This window comes from Aethalodelphis obliquidens, unplaced genomic scaffold (genome assembly GCF_003676395.1).
Source record: "Aethalodelphis obliquidens isolate GAN/ISIS:26980383/991018 unplaced genomic scaffold, ASM367639v1 scaffold36, whole genome shotgun sequence".
Taxonomy (NCBI): Eukaryota; Metazoa; Chordata; class Mammalia; order Artiodactyla; family Delphinidae; genus Aethalodelphis; species Aethalodelphis obliquidens.
The window spans coordinates 9,128,447-9,142,588 of NW_020837980.1; the positions used below are offsets into that span (position 1 = coordinate 9,128,447).

A 14,142-nucleotide genomic window follows, 5' to 3' on the forward strand; every position below is an offset into this window, starting at 1 on the left:
ACTCCATTGCTCTGATAATTCAGTAATTCCCTGGTACCTCCTATTCTAGAATTTGGAGCTCAGGATAATTTATCTGGCCTTTCATCCTGGGGTCTGGATCACTGCAGAGGATTATGAAGCTGTGGTTTCATGGATGAGAGGGAAGAAGGCAGCATAGCATCTTTGGCTGAACCTTAAACAGCAGACACACAAACAAATAAATGAGGCCTTTAGGTTCTTCTTTGGAGCTTAAATGCATAGAATCAGCATGCCAGCAAGGTAGCAGGGCACTTAGGTGCCAGTAAAGCCACCCTCGCCTTTTCAACATGGCTTCTTGGGTGGATGTCACATTTTTTGTGGCCCTTCTACTTCAAGGAGGTCAGTGCTGTTAATTTGAACCAGATCACACCAACAAAAGTATTTCATCACACATCCTCATACCTTTAAGAACAGCTCTGATTCTGTTAAATCCTTCGTTTTTTTTTGTTTTGTTTGTTTTTTTGGCCTTCTCTAGGAAATTATTACATATCATAAACATGTTCAGTCCTGAAATATGCCCACTTGTGTATGTCATTGCATTACATATGCAATGTGGAATTAAATCAGCAAGAAGAATCAGATTATCTTCTAATATCTGGGAAATAAACACTGTTCTTTGATAATTCACATTAGATTTAACTAGTGCCATTCAACATTTTAAGCCTCATAGGTCAGAATTTCTCTGGGTATTTTTGACTGTGTGCCAAAATTTTCTTACCGAAAACAACGTTTTCACTAACACTTATATAGCGCTTTTACAGATGTGTTGTTTCAAGCACGTGACATATATTACTCGTTTAACCTTCACAATAATTCAATGAAGTGTTATCATTAATCCCACTTTACAGATGAGGAGGAAACTGAGGCACAGTGAGGTTAAATAGTTTGCTCCAGATCACAGCTAGTAAGTGGGAGAACCAGGGTTTACCCAGGCATTCTGGCTTTGGATTCCATGCTTATAAACATTATAAGCTCTTCACAAGAGTACACACATATTTAATTTTTCTGATCATCTCTTATTTGGTAAATTAAATCCATAATTCCTCCTTTTTTTCCCTCTACTGTGAATTCATGTTAGTTACGTGCAGTGATGTAACTTCTTCGCCTCCTCTCACAAAGGTTAAACTAGGAAAAGAAAGGGGGAAAATGGTAGTATGCAGCTCAACAGGGTAGAGAGGTCGCATTCCCCGTTTGACATTGCATCAGTTCTCATGCTTTTTCCCTCTCAATATTTTGACCGTTGCCTTCTTTCAGGGAGACCCTATGGAGAGTGCTTCTTGGTTTGGTTTTCCTGTACTACTGTTATAAACAGAAACACACACATTTAAAGGAGTGAATATAAATAATTATTACTAGAAGAATACCAGAAAGATAAAGGAGAAATTATCTTAAATACTCAAGGATGGGTATGAGAAAAGTATATTAAATTACATACTATAGTTGGCATGAGTGGATGCTTTGATGCAGGGTGTTAGTGGAAATGAAATCATTCAGTTTGTAATGGAGAATTCAGCTTAACTAAATGAAACCTATGAACTGCCTACTTTGTACCAAGTTTTTTGTTGTGCACTATGGAAATAGATTTGCATAAGGCACAACTCCTTTCCTCAAGCAGCTTTATCTAGGAGAGAAGTTCTTAACTCTGGTCTGCGGATCTCCTGAAGATGACTGGAGAATTCTGTATGTGCACACATGTGAGTAGGGTTTTGGTTTTCACCAGATTCTCAAGTAAATCTGTAGCCCAAAAAAGACTAAGGTCTACTGTTCTTGAAGTTAATACACTTGGTATACAAATGATTTAACTTAGTTTTAGTGACATCAGCACTGATATTTTCTCTTACTATATATCTAATTGATTTCTAAATTTGTTTCTGCCTCAAAAGTTTCTTGATTCCACCAGCTTTTCATCTCTGACAGTTGAAGAGTCTCCTCTATGATCTCAAACTTCCAGCCTCTCCTCTTTCCAGTCTTCCTTTCAACTTCCACTAGACTTATTTCCCTGAGAAAAGAGTTGGATTATTTATCCCGCTTTGGAAACTAGTGTATGTCCTTGTTGCCTACAGGGTTTAGTCTAAAACTATCTTAGCATGAAACTCTATATAGACCAGCACCAAAATATGGCTTTTGTCTCCTCTTTGGCCACATCCCACCATAGACCCAGTGCTTCAGTCATGCAAAGATTTTCATATATGTTCATAAACATACCAGGTGGCCTCAAATGACACATACTTATTCTTTCTAGCTGGAAAACTCTTTTTCATGTTTTACAGTCCTGGTGAATTGTGTTTCTACCACGAGACTGAGTTCAAAATTGCTTCTTTTTAGATGCTTTCACTGACTTCCCAAGGCAGAATGGTTGCTGCATTATTCTTTTATCCATGGTACTTGTTTATGTCTTTTCTCGTGGTCTGTATTATAATTTGTGTGTTTACATGTCTGGCTTTCTATGCACTGTATTCCTCCTTAAAGGCACAGTCATGCACACGCACATACACATTTGTAGTTCTGATACCTAGCATATAATAGATACTTAATTTATGAGTACTGATTAAATGGCAGAGTTTATATGGATGATTAAGTAGGAAATATGTTTTGAACAAAGTTGTTAAGATGTTATTCATGGTGAATATGCTGATTTTCTAGAAATTTTAGAACTAAAGTAGAATCTACTACTGTGCAGAAAGTATGTTACAATAGTCATGATATATTCAGCTATTAAGCTGATTAAGATATATTTTACCCATTTATCAAAATGATTGAATACATTCACAGAATTGTTATTCAACACATTCTTTGTATTTTTTTCTGGATACTAGGCCATTGTCGTATTCACATAACAAGTCCTTTTATTTTCAATAGTAAAATACATTCTTTATTTGTTTTCCTATTCAATATTTTTGAAAACAGAGAGAATATTTCATGGTTTTTATATCATAGAGTTCAATTTATGGAAAAAAAAAACAGCTTTCCAGATTTCATTGCTGGTTTATGTGTGACATTCATACTCCAAAGAGAGGTGTTGAGAGGTCTACATTTTGTATTGCCCACATAGTTTAGAGACAAAGTAAAACTTTTGAGAAATCCCTTTAATGCTGACTTGAAGTTATAGAGAAATGCTTTCAGTATAAAATTTAGGTTAGAAAATATTTCCTGAGATAGAAGTTCTGTACACCTCATGACTGTTGCCATATAAAGATTTTGGGGAATTAGGGTCCTATGTTCATATTCAGGGTATGCAAGTGTTAAGGTTTGGAATTGGGTCAGATAAAGATGTAGTTCTTCCTTTCTGAAGTCGTATTTTTTGCCTTAATATTTTGGAGAAATAAGCTAAGTGGCTAACTAAGAGTAACTCCCCAAACAGCTGTAACTGGTGTAAATACTACAAGTCCTTCTGTTCCTTCTATACTCACTGTTCAGAAGGCACTATAGATGAACTTTCATAAGCAGATTATACACATATAAATACTGTCAGATAATTATAATTATAACATATATAGTTATATATATTATATAACTATTATATATGTAATTATAATAATGTCATAATTATAAAATACTGTCAGATTTCTAATCAATATAAGATTGAGACACATAATTATAAATATGAAAAAGACTGTTTCTGCTGGGCCTTCTCGGAAGCTCTCATCATTTTGCCAAGCAATTGATAGCAACATTTGCTTCCCATATAATCTTCAGAAAGCTAAAAGGCAAGGTTGGCAAGTCTGGTTATGACCTGAGTGGAAATGCAGTCCCGGGCTTTATGTTTATGAAGGGCAAATCTACCCTTCTTGTCCCCTCTGCCTCTTTTTTTAACAGGAGTTTGGAGGCTGTCACTTCAGAGTTTCAGAGACAAGCAAGAGACACTATAATTTCTGGCTCTTCTGGCTCTTTTTTTTTTTTTTTTTTTTGCTGTACGCGGGCCTCTCACTGTGTGGCCTCTCCCGTTGCGGAGCACAGGCTCCGGACGCGCAGGCTTAGTGGCCGTGGCTCACGGTCCCAGCCGCTCTGCGGCACGTGGGATCTTCCCGGACCGGGGCATGAACCCGTGTCCCCTGCATCAGCAGGCAGACTCTCAACCACTGAGCCACCAGGGAAGCCCCCTGGCTCATCTTTAATGATAGTTCTGATATAGATGGATTTATTTCTTGATGCAGAAGACTATCCAGAACATTTCCTCATGTCAGTCAATTTGATTATTTATGAGCACCAGAAGGAAACAGAGTAAGTCTGAAGAGAAATCAAGTAGCAGCATGAGAGGCAGCCAGGGGACTCTATGGTAGCCATGCTGGTGCTCATTGTGTCTGGTTGCATGCTACTTCTGCTGGTTAGATGGTTGTTCTAGTGTCAAATGTGATGTGAAATGAAAGTCTTGACCACCTGTGGTTACTGAATAATCAGTTTTATTTTTTTCCCCCATAAAATGTTTTCTTTTATCTCAACCAAACTCTCTTTTGATTTAAGTTCCTCTTGAGTTAAGTGAACAGTTTTGTATAACCGAAGAGTGGCTGCTTCCCAAGATTGATTTTTAAAGCATACAGTTATTTATTTTAAGAATACAATATTAAAAAATAACTTGGGTTGTTCTCTCTACAGACAGCTGAATTTCAAATGAAATAAATACTATGTTTGCATATACTTTTTTAGCATTTAAAGATCCAGTGGATTTGGAAATGTGATGCTATAATATATTCTATTATCTCAGTTACTGCTTATATTGATAAGATTTTCCTGGGATTGTTAACTCTGGGTATATGATGTATTGATTAGGTTTAATAAGTTGCTGTATCTTAATGTTAATGTGTTTAAACACTGCAGGGTCAATAGTTATCATAAAGCAGCATTCAATGTGAGTCAGTTTCTTTGTAAAGTCCAGCAGAAGGAGAAAAAGGTGTCTTTTTAAGTTGATCTTCTATAGAAGCTGGACATATAACTGAGAACCAAGTATAAAATTATAGCAAGGTTCCAGTGTATGAAATGCAACCTTAAACACTTAAACCCTGACAAGAATTCATTCAGTGCACACGACAGAGAGAGGCTTTTACTTGCTCAGGCTCACTGTCAACTCCTAGGATTCTTTATTTACCCAATATAATTTTAATTGCTATATGATAGCTGTGTCTTGAAATAACCTTTATATAAATTTTGCTTACAATCTGACAGTTGTTAGTAATGCATTTTCGATGTTTGACTAGGATAATTTTATGTGTGAAGTACTGTTCAGAAAACTTAAGAAGGAAAAGAGAAAACTGCATGTGTTATTTAAAAATAAGTCACAGAATAGGACCTTAATTATAGTATGGTAAAGATTCCTATTTTTATATGGTGGTTTTTATAAGCTCTTAAATTTCTGGTTACCTTTGTACATCAAACTTAGCCTAAGTTATTGTGATGGTATAATGCATACTGTTGTTAACACGAGTACGGTTATTTTGCCAGTTCTAATAATGAGAATTTCATTGTTTAGAAAGAGCATTCTCCTACACTCTAGACAAAAATGTAATTACTTTTGAATGATGTGGAATGTGCTCAGTTTAATAGCATGGAGAATAGATTCAGAAAGATTCAGATAAAGTAAGCTTGGAAACCATATGTGCAGTGTGGCAGTATAAAATTATGAGAGTAGGCAGTATAATTCTACACACACACATACCCAATTTCACACACTTGATCTATAAACTGTTGTTTTTGTAAGAGATAGGCTTGCTTATCTGAACAAGGCCAATTCAACTGAAACAAGGTGAAAATGGTGACAAGTTTGAATTTGTTTTTTATGCTAAATTGATGTTTATCATACAATGAAATTACATTGTTACAAACATTATTCTGTAAATGTTGTCAGAAAATACCACACCTGTTTATCTAGATAAAACCCTAGGCTTGCGTTTGAATGTAAGTGGTTCAATCTTTACACTTGCATTGTTTCTGAAAATTACCCCCAGGGCTAGAAGGAATGAGGACATGTGAAGAACAATCGTTTGGGGTCCATCAAAGCCACTGGATTAAGTTGTGCAATAGATCTGGTTTTGTCCTGTTGCCATAAAACCTTGATTCATATGATGTCCACAGTATTTGAAGTACTATTTTGAGTTTGAAGCTAACTAAGCCTTGAGAAATTAATGAACGTACTCTCACATGAAAAAAAAAAAAAGCGCTATGAGGGAATTGCGAGATAGTTCAGGACACTTAATGAGGGTCTAGTGTTAGCTTCTTCACAGAGTGCTATGCAGTGACGGGAATGAGTAAGAACTTCTAATGCTGTGGTAATGGGGCAAAATGTGCTTGCTTAAGAAGATTTTGTCTAATGGAATTTAATGGCTTTCATTTAATAGGGGTCTTGCGGAAAGATCCAACTCAAATATATACAATGAATACCTATCAGCAGAGATGCAGAAATGAGTAAGAATTAGGCTGTTCCCTCATGTAGTTTTTTATGTAGTATGGAGGTAAGATAAGCACAGAAATCACGAGATTGTAATATAAAATATTAGAACCCTGATACAGGCTAACAAGTGCTAAGGAGATTCACAGTTGAAAGGTATCTCATCTGTGGGGATCAGAAACATATTAATATGAAGTTGTTCCCATAAGAAAATTACTAGATTCCCAGATATCAAAAAATACATACACATTGGATCATTACTGTTGATGCAGAGTCTTTACTTTATACTTGTGGATTGTTTTGCTTTTGTCATAAATATCTTGTTCCCAGAAGAAATAATTAAGTAAGAAAAAAATAAGAAAACATACTAAAGACAGAGTGCCCTGTAAAGGTCTTAATGGAAAATGTAGGGAAGTTTGTAAAATATGTGCCTCATATTAATAGGAATAAAAACAGCTACTTTAGTTATTCGTGTTCTTTAATCTGGGTTACCACCTTGAATGAAGTGGAAAGAATGGTGGAATACTTGGCCAGGATACTGGAAATAGCAAGAATGCTAGGAAGCAGTGCTGGAGGCATACTTGAATAGTGTTCCTGAATTTGTGGAAGGGATAGATGTTCATCTTGATCTCATTTGTTATTCTCATACCTGCATGATATGATCATTTGTATTTGGAAGTTAAAAATAATCAAAAGTTTGGGAACCAACCTTCATTCTGTATCTTAGACGTTTGTTTTCAGTTCTACCTCATTTTCTTCCTTTGATTCTTTTCATTTGCTCCTCTTCTTCCTCTCTCTTTCAGTTTGCCTCTATCAGAAAACATTCTTAATGGATCCTCTTGTGGATCTCAATGGAGCCATTATCAGGAAGGGAGAGGGGGTAGGAGAATCAACACCATTGTGCTCTGATACATACTTCCTTCTAATTTACATATACTGCCTTTTGGGTGGTTGCCAAACCTTCCTGCAGTCAGGCTAGGTTTCTCTTACTGTATGTGATTAATAAAGATCAATTGGTCTATGATAAAGTTTTCACTGATTTTTTAGTAAACAGAGACGGTATAGTTAGTGTTTTACAAAACTATATGATGTATTTCTTTAGTTTATTCAGAGATTATATTCTTTAACTTTTCTTTCATGATCCAGTGTTGATAAAGTAGTGATAATTTTAGTTTTAATATCTTTACTTGGCAAACAAACAAAATATACTTAGAACCTTGTATTGGTTTGCAACTTATTTTTTGAAATTGTACTTATCTGTGAATCCAAATGTCTGGGACACAGTGCTTTAGCGGATGCCTGTGCTCTTTGTGTGCCTATAACTAGCTTTCATATTAAATTATTTGACAGTGTCTGTCACTATTTTCATTCAGTTCTTGACTCTTTCTTTAACTCAATTAATTGTTTTTGTCTTTCTATTAATTTCCAAAATGTGAGATTTTATAGAGATTGGTAAAAATGAGAAATAGGGAATGGAGATCATTTTATATAACTAGAAAGTAATTTTGATGTTAGTGGCACTATATTACCTTAATATGGGTGATAATAGCAATGAGTTTGTCATTTCTTATTTTGTACTTGCAAAGGACACTTACCTAAGAGAATCCAAAATAAATAAAAACTGTGCAGTGCTGGTGCCTGAATGCTAGGAATTGGAATGAAATCTACAAGACTCGATAACTAAATTGCTAATGGAACCTGGAAATATTTCAGATAATACTTACACCATGTTTCCTCTTGGCTGTATTAGATAGATACAACTATCCACTGGAACTAAAAAGGAAAAGTAATCTTTGTATAGCAGTCTCTTTAAAAAGCGCAGCCATTAGCACTTAATTTGGATCTTAAGAAAGTAAAGTCATAAAAGAAATGTAACATAGCATTGGACTTTCATTGCAATTTCTTTTTCTCACATATTTTGGCAATTAGACTCACATAGCTTCTCTTTTAAAAGTTTCAACAGGGACTTCCCTGGTGGTCCAGTGGGTAAGACCCTGCTCCCAATGCATGGGACACAGGTTCGATCCCTGGTCGGGGAACTAGATCCCACGTGCATGCGGCGACTAAGAAGTCCACATGCCATGACTAAAGATGCCTCAACCAACATCCCGCGTGCTGCAACTAAGACCTGACGCAGCCAAAATAAGTAAATGAAATAAATAAAAAAATAAAAGTTTCAACAAATACCTTGATTTTGGGGTGATAGGCTAAAAAATAGAAAGGAATTCTATAGCACAGAAAATCTAATAGGAAGTTGGGGGAGCACGTTCAAGAGAAATGATGCTTTAAGAAATGACAATCTAACTGAGGGGGTGGAAAAAGATATTCCATGCAAATGGAAATCAAAAGAAAGCTGGAGTACCAATTCTTATGTCAGACAAAATAGACTTTAAAATAAAGACTATTAAAAGAGACAAAGAAGGACACTACATAACGAGCAAGGGATCAATCCAAGAAGATATAACAATTGTAAATATTTATGCACCCAACATAGGAGCACCTCAATACATAAGGCAAATGCTAACAGCCATAAAAGGGGGAATCAACAGTAACACAGTTACAGTAGGGGACTTTAACACCCCACTTTCACGAATGAACAGATCATCCAAAATGAAAATAAATATGGAAACACAAGCTTTAAACGATACATTAAACAATATGGACTTAATTGATATTTATAGGACATTCCATCCAAAAACAACAGAATACACTTTCTTCTCAAGTGCTCATAGAACATTCTCCAGGATAGATCATATCTTGGGTCACAAATCAAGTCTTGGAAAATTTAAGAAAATTGAAATCATATCAAGTATCCTTTCTGACAACAATACTATGAGACTAGATATCAATTACAGGAAAAAATCTGTAAAAAATACAAACACATGGAGGCTAAACAATACACTACTTAATAACGAAGTGATCACTGATGAAATCAAAGAGGAAATAAAAAAATACCTAGAAAGAAATGACAATGGAGACACGACGACCCAAAACCTATGGGATGCAGCAAAGGCAGTTCTAAGAGGGAAGTTTATAGCAATACAATCCTACCTTAAAAAACAGGAAACATCTCGAATAAAAAACCTAACCTTGCACCTAAAGCAATTAGAGAAAGAAGAACAAAAAAACCCCAAAGTTAGCAGAAGGAAAGAAATCATAAAGATCAGATCAGAAATAAATTAAAAAGAAATGAAGGAAACAATAGCAAAGATCAATAAAACTGAAAGCTGGTTCTTTGAGAAGATAAACAAAATTGATAAACCATTAGCCAGACTCATCAAGAAAAAAAGGGAGAAAACTCAAATCAATAGAATTAGAAGAAAAAGGAGAAGTAACAACTGACACTGCAGAAATACAAAAGATCATGAGAGATTACTACAAGCAACTCTATGCCAATAAAATGGACAACCTGGAAGAAATGGACAAATTCTTAGAAATGCACAACCTTCCAAGACTGAATCAGGAAGTAATAGAAAATATGAACAGACCAATCAAAAGCACTGAAATTGAAACTGTGATTAAAAATCTTCCAACAAACAAAAGCCCAGGACCAGATGGCTTCACAGGCGAATTCTACCAAACATTTAGAGAAGAGCTAACACCTATCCTTCTCAAACTCTTCCAGAATACAGCAGAGGGAGGAACACTCCCAAACTCATTCTACAAGGCCACCATCACCCTGACACCAAAACCAGACAAGAATGTCACAAAGAAAGAAAACTACAGGCCAATATCACTGATGAACATGGATGCAAAAATCCTCAACAAAATACTAGCAAACAGAATCCAACAGCACATTAAAAGGTTCATACACCATGATCAAGTAGGGTTTATTCCAGGAGTGCAAGGATTCTTCAATATACGCAAATCAATCAACATGATACACCATATTAAAAAATTGAAGGTGAAAAACCATATGATCATCTCAATAGATGCAGAGAAAGCTTTCGACAAAATTCAACACCCATTTATGATAAAAACCCTGCAGAAAGTAGGCATAGAGGGAACTTTCCTCAACCTAATAAAGGCCATATATGACAAACCCACAGCCAACATCATCCTCAATGGTGAAACACTGAAAGCATTTCCACTAACATCAGGAAGAAGACAAGGTTGTGCACTCTCACCACTCTTTTTCAACATAGTTTTGGAAGTTTTAGCCACAGCAATCAGAGAAGAAAAGGAAATAAAAGGAATCCAAATCGGAAAAGAAGAAATAAAGCTGTCACTGTTTGCAGGTGACATGATACTATACATAGAGAATCCTAAAGATGCTACCAGAAAACTACTAGAGCTAATCAATGAATTTGGTAAAGTAGCAGGATACAAAATTAATGCACAGAAATCTCTGGCATTTCTATACACTAATGATGAAAAATCTGAAAGTGAAATCAATAAAACACTCCCATTTACCATTGCAACAAAAAGAATAAAATATCTAGGAATAAACCTACCTAAGGAGACAAAAGACCTGCATGCAGAAAATTATAAGACACTGATGAAAGAAATTAAAGATGATACAAACAGATGGAGAGATATACAATGTTCTTGGATTGGAAGAATCAACATTGTGAAAATGACTATAGTACCCAAAGCAATCTACAGATTCAATGCAATCCCTATCAAACTACCAATGGCATTTTTCACAGAACTGGAACAAAAAAATTCACAATTTGTATGGAAACACAAAAGAACCCGAATAGCCAAAGCAATGTTGAGAAAGAAAAATGGAGCTGGATGAATCAGTCTCCCTGACTTCAGACTATACTACAAAGCTACAGTAATCAAGACAGTATGGTACTGGCACAAAAACCGAATTATAGATCAATGGAAAAGGATAGAAAGCCCAGAGATAAACCCACACACATATGGTCACCTTATCTTTGATAAAGGAGGCAAGAATATACAGTGGAGAAAAAGACAGCCTCTTCAGTAAGTGGTGCTGGGAAAACTGGACAGCTACATGTAAAAGAATGAAATTAGAACACTCCCTAATGCCATACACAAAAATAAACTCAAAATGGATTAAAGACCTAAATGTAAGGCCAGAAACTATCAAACTCTTAGAGGAAAACACAGGCAGAACACTCTATGACATAAATCACAGCAAGATCCTTTTTGACCCACCTCCTAGAGAAATGGAAATAAAAACAAAAATAAACAAATGGGACAGAATGAAACTTAAAAGCTTTTACATAGCAAAGGAGACCATAAACAAGATGAAAAGACGCCCCTCAGAATGGGAGAAAATATTTGCAAATGAAGCAACTGACAAAGGATTAACCTCCAAAATTTACAACCAGCTCATGCAACTCAGTATCAAAAAAACAACCAACCAGTCCAAAAATGGGCAGAAGACCTAAATAGACATTTCTCCAAAGAATATATACAGATTGCCAACAAACACATGAAAGAATGCTCAACATCACTAATCATTATAGAAATGCTAATCAAAACTACAATGAGGTATCACCTCACACCAGTCAGAATGTCCATCTTCAAAAAATCTACACACAGTAAATGATGGTGAGGGTGTGGAGAAAAGGGAAGGCTGTGGCACTGTTGGTGGGAATGTAAATTGATACAGCCACTATGGAGAACAGTATGGAGGTTCCTTTAAAAACTAAAACTAGAACTTCCATATGACCCAGCTCTCCCATTACTGGGCATATACCCTGAGAAAACCATAATTCAAAGAGAGTCATGTACCACAGTGTTCATTGCAGCTCTGTTTACAAAGCCAGGACATGGAAGCAACCTAAGTGTCCATCGACAGTTGAATGGATAAAGAAGATGTGGCATATATATATACAATGGAATATTACTCAGCCATAAAAAGAAACAAAATTGAGTAGTTGCAGTGAGGTGGATGGACCTAGAGTTTGTCATACAGAGTGAAGTAAGTCAGAAAGAGAAAAACAAATACCGTATGCTAACACATATATATGGAATCTAAAAAAAAAAAAAAAAGTTTGTGAAGCACCTAGGGGCAGGACAGGAATAAAGACGCAGATGTAGAGAATGTACTTGAGGACACGGGGAAGGGGAAGGGTAAGCTGGGATGAAGTGAGAGAGTGGCATGGACTTATAAATACTACCAAATGTAAAATAGCTAGCTAGTGGGAAGCAGCCACATAGCACAGGGAGATCAGCTCGGGGCTTTGTGACCACCTAGAGGGGTGGAATAGGGAGTGTAGGAGGGAGATGCCAGAGGGAGGAGATATGGGAATATAGGTATATGTATAGCTGTGTCACTTTGTTACAAAGCAGAAACTAACACACCAGTGTAAAGCAATTATACTCCATAAAATGTTTTAAAAAATTTACAAAAAGAAGGAAATGACAATATGAATTCAAAATGTTTAGAACTCTAATGCTCCATTAGGTATATTCAAAAGCTTTAAGTGTATTTAAATTCTTCACTTCCTCCTTGAGGTCTGAGATGCCCATAATTTATGGTGGCATTAAAACTGAATTCATGATGGTATTTCAGTATGCTACCAGTTTTGACCATTGTGTGCCATTTTCCCCATTTCTTGTTCTAGAAAGTAAATTTTATGTTTTTCTCTATTCCACTAGATAGGGGGAGAAAGTTCTTTGTTATTTGAAATGAGAAATAAATGTGAAGCTAACTTAGTTTGACAATTGTAATCAGCCTCTTTGGTTACATATCTTCTTTGTACAAAGGCAAAATGCTTTCAAAAATTTTTATAGACCATTTTTAGGAATGAAACGTGAGCAGATGAGGTGTGAATGTAAGGAGAGCAGCCTTGGCCGGCTCTGTGACACTGACATCACATGATAAAGTAAATGAACACAAGTGACTGGATTTTGTGTCTTATTTAGTCAAGGCTGCTTCTGTGGCAGCAGAGCAAACAATGTTATCATTATATAGAGAAGCAGTGTTTACTTCAGTGTCTCTTCTTAGCTTTTAAAACTCCAGCCTGACTCCAGATAAAACAGTTAATCTCGTTGGTTGATGTCACTAAGCGAGAAAGTAATATTCTAAGGGTAAATAAAAATTTTTAAATGGAGGTACGATATGAAAACGAATATAATCGCAAAGCTACCATTAAGTAGCTTTGTATTACAAATTATGTACAAATATAGAGTATGTATAATGTGCAGATATAAAATATGTACCATGTAAAAAGCCAAAACCTATTTTAATGAGTAGCAGAAAACAAGTTACAATAGCTTAACAGCATTGCACTTAATAATGTACTAAGCTCAGTAACCACCTCTCCTGCCACTTCTGGATCCTTCCCTCTGTGTAAATACGCATCTTGGAAAAGGGAAGATAGCTGGGCTGTAACCAGGATCCATCTTTAGGCCTTGTGGTGGTGTCTGGCATGCTTGGCACACTCAGGGACACAGGAGTTGGAGAACATGCTTCTTGTATATCTGAGACTCTGATCTCCCCAGGGTCATCAGTAGAACATAAGCAACTTTGAAAGTCTTGTGTGAAGATATTTTATAGCCTGTCTATAGTCTGATCTTTGCGACCCAGTTATGGAAGATTTCAAACAGTCAGTGCTCTTTAGAATGTGGCATTTCATCATTAATAATAATAGGAATGTATAATATTTCAACGTTTTCTATGTACCACCCTACATTTATTATCTTAGCCAATTCCATCAACCCAGTGAGTTCAGCATCTGTGACTATCTCCATTTCTCAGGCAGGTAGCTGTCTTAGATAAAGGGATTTGCTTAATATATAAGTGGTAGAGTTTGGATTCATGA

General features: G+C 35.9%; 1 protein-coding gene across 1 annotated transcript in view; it reads left to right on the plus strand.

Moving 5' to 3' along the window:
- Nucleotides 1-14,142, plus strand: part of SOX5 (SRY-box transcription factor 5) — a 399,232-nt gene that overhangs the window by 54,405 nt on the left and 330,685 nt on the right. The window lies entirely within an intron of this gene.